General features: G+C 50.5%; 1 long non-coding RNA gene across 1 annotated transcript; it reads left to right on the top strand.

The window, feature by feature from the left end:
* The first annotated feature begins 615 nt into the window (after positions 1-615).
* Positions 616-1,800, top strand: LOC125534819. Its single transcript, XR_007294543.1, has 2 exons — positions 616-864; positions 986-1,800. It is a non-coding gene; the product is annotated as an uncharacterized LOC125534819 (long non-coding RNA).
* Positions 1,801-3,661: the final 1,861 nt, after the last annotated feature.

Raw genomic sequence — 3,661 nt, 5'->3', positions numbered from 1 at the left:
CGTCATTTGCATTGCATCATCAAGTTTTCGAAACTTCCATTAGTCTGGGTCTCCAAGTTCCGTTCGTTGTCCGTCCCGAGCCCAGACACTCTTGCACGCGCCCGCGGCACATCTGAAATATTATTTTATAGGTGGCCGGAAAATGTTCTCGTAATGGGTTGAAAGTTGGCATGCGGTCTTATTTTAGTGTAGATAGACCGCCTGTCAAATTTCATTGCATTCGAAGTTTGTTTGATGCCCCAACGGATAACTATAGCGGCGGTATAGCCGGTCTATCGTCGGACGTTTTTGGTCTCTGGAAATGGGTGCCGGGTTGCATTCCTCCTCTCCTCAGTCCGACCACACACTTAACCTCCTTCGCCTAACCCCTCTATGCACAGTGCTTCGACCCCTCGCGTGTGTCCGAAGCTATCCCGAACCCGACCCGGACAGTCGTCAATGTTGGGTCCGGATTATCCCCAAACATCTACAAAACATCACCGTTTTCTTATTTGGACTCCCTAGCCTATTTTTTCTCGACCGCACGATTACGATCGGACTGACCGAATACCCCCTAACCTAAGCCAGTAACCTATATAAGTGGGCAATCCTAAATTTTAGGCGACTTGTCCCATCCATCCTCCTGCCCGCCGCCACCTGCCTGCCTTCTCTTTCCTCGGGATCTCACCTGATCCAATCCACCAACCAGCGCTCCCCCATGTCCCTCCTCGATCCTCATCACTCGCAGCCTCCAACACCCATCAACCAATCCAGCCGAGGGCCTCGTCCCCGAGCCGAGCTCCATGGAAGAGGTGCAGTGCTCCGCCCCTCTCTGCCTTGCGTCCAAGCACCTGCCGCATCGAGCGCCCGCAGCTCCATTCCCATGTACGCCTCCGTTCAGCTCCTGCCGACGAGCAGATGAGTCGCCGCCCGTCTCATTTTCTCCCCCTGTTTTCCTCTCTTTCCTCCTCTAACCTCCCCCCTCGTTTGATTTCTTCTCTGCCAGGAAATGAAAGGGGCTCGCCCTTGATGTCCTGGCCGCCGGCGACCAAAGCCGCCGTGTGTCCTCTCCTTCCCGTCCCTGCCGTCCCCGTCGGGGTTGACCTCCAGCGCCGCCAAGCCAAGTCCCTCTTCTTGCCTCCCTTCATTCCCAGCTACCCCAGCGACCCTGCGTCCCTGACATAGCCCGCGCCAAGTCCTCGCAAGCCACCGCCCGGAGCAGGCCGCCTCCTCACCTCGTCCGCATCGCCGGGATCGCGTCAAGTTCACCACCGTCGCCCAAGTCCCTCGCCTCGCCGCCCCTTCGCGCTGCTCGCTGCAACCTTGCGCGTCTGCAACTATGCGGGGCATCGCTCCCGAGCGCATTGGCCATGCCCTTGCCCAGCGGCCTCGCTCAGCCTCTGCCTCGATTCGGCCGAGCGCCGCTACCTTCCCTGCCGACTTGAACCCCGCCGGATCCGGTGACCCTTGCCGCCGCCGTCGCCAAGAACCTCGCCGGAGAACCATGTCCCGCTTCAGGGACCGCTCATCTACGTCGCCTGCCGCCGCTCTGAACCTGCGCCTCCGCAGTCTCTACATCCCGTGTGCGTGCGAGCCAAAGCCTGTGGCCGCGCGAGGGCCGCATCACATTGACTGAGGCCCAGCAACGTTCTTCATTCCCCAGGCCGACCCTTCTTCTTCAATAGGGCCAAGGCCCATGGTGAGGCAAACCCCCCAGTTAGTTTTTTTCCCTTCCTTTGGCCCAGCTAGTTTCGGCCCATGTATGTTTTTTTTTTCAGCGCCTGGTTTTTTGCTAATTAATCAGAGACTGTAGGTTTTGCAGAAAACCCCTCCATGTTCATGCATTTAGTAACTTCTAAACCGTGCATCGGATTAAAATACTTTACATATGAAAAATGCTTAGATTTTCATCTAGTTCAATAATATGCCACTTTCTTCTATGTTAAATATGTGGAAAATGCCGTTTGTGTAATTTTTTCTCATATGCCATGTTAAAATGCTTTATTTCATAACTAAATAACCGTAGCTCCGAACTTAACAAACTTTATATGTAAATGGGGTGGAAAAATGCCTAGTTTAACATGGTGACCTTATTTTGCATGTTTAATAACTCTAAAATTGTGTTTAGGGCAGAACAGTCCCAAACCTAAAATATGCACATGAGGATTTTTCAGACTTGTTGCTTGTTGTTCCAGCCTCATTTAAAATTATCTAGATAGGTAGTTTTACTTTGCTTCACCCCTTGACATGCTAAAAAACATTTAATATTGTTGAGTACATAAATCGGAGAGAACTAAATAAGTCAAGTGGTGTTCCGTCAATATGCAACTCGTTGCATATTGAGCTCCACTTAATTTGTAGTTTTGCTGGTTGCACTTTGCCATGCCATGCATATTTAAACCGGACATGCATCATACTTGGTTGTGCATCATGCCATGTTATGTGATGGTTGTTTACTATGTTGTTTTCTTCTTTCCGGTGTTGCTTCTTCGGGTTGGTTCCGATAACGTCACGTTTGTGAGGATTCGTTCGACTTCGTCCGTTTATCTTCTTCATGGACTCGTTCTCCTTCCTTGCGGGATCTCAGGCAAGATGACCTTACCCTCGAAATCACTTCTATCTTTGCTTGCTAGTTGCTCGATATATTGCTATGCCGCGATACCTACCACTTGCTATATCATGCCTCCCATATTGCCATGTCAAGCCGCTAACCCTGCTTTCCTAGCAAACCGTTGTTTGGCTATGTTACCGCATTGCTCAGCCCCTCTTATAGCGTTGTTAGTTGCAGGTGAAGATGTAGTTTGTTCCATGTTGGAACATGGATATGTTGGAATATCACAATATCTCTTATATTAATTAATGCATCTATATACTTGATAAAGGGTGGAAGGCTCGTCCTTATGCCTGGTGTTTTGTTCCACTCTTCCTGCCCTAGTTTCTGTCATATCGGTGTTATGTTCCTTACACGGTTGGGTGTTATGGGGACCACTTGACAGTTCGCTTTGAATAAAACTCCTCCAGCAAGGCCCAACCTTGGTTTTACCATTTGCCTCACCACCACCTACCCTTCCCTTGGGTCGGCCAACCCGAGGGTCATCTTTATTTTAGCCCCCCGGGCCAGTGCTTGTCTAAGTGTTGCTCCGAACCGAGCTGCCTGCGGGGCCACCTTGGGGAAACTTGAGGTTTGGTTTTACTCGTAGCTAGTCTCATCCGATGTTGCCCTAAGAACGAGATACGTGCGACTCCTATCGGGATTGTCGGCACATCGGGTGGTTTTGCTGGTCTTGTATTACCATTGTCGAAATGTCTTGTAACCGGTATTCCGAGTATGATCGGGTCGTCCTGGGAGAAGGAATATCCTTCGTTGACCATGAGAGCTTGTGATGGGCTAAGTTGGGACACCCCTGCAGGGTTTTCAACTTTCGAAAGTCGTGCCCGCGGTTATGGGCAGATGGGAATTTGTTAATGTCCGGTTGTAGAGAACTTGGCACTTAACTTAATTAAAATGCATCGACCGCGTGTGTAGCCGTGATGGTCTCTTTCCGGCGGAGTCCGGAAAGTGAACACGGTTCTTGTCTTATGCTTGAACGTAAGTAGTTTCAGGATCACTTCTTGATCTCTTTCTAGTTCATGACCGTGCTTTGCTTCTCTTCTCGCTCTCATTTGCGTAAGTTAGCCACCA

Source organism: Triticum urartu, chromosome 1 (genome assembly GCF_003073215.2).
Source record: "Triticum urartu cultivar G1812 chromosome 1, Tu2.1, whole genome shotgun sequence".
Taxonomy (NCBI): domain Eukaryota; kingdom Viridiplantae; phylum Streptophyta; class Magnoliopsida; order Poales; family Poaceae; genus Triticum; species Triticum urartu.
The sequence above is the reverse complement of the archived record's forward strand: the minus strand, read 5'-3'. Positions and strand labels throughout refer to the sequence as shown.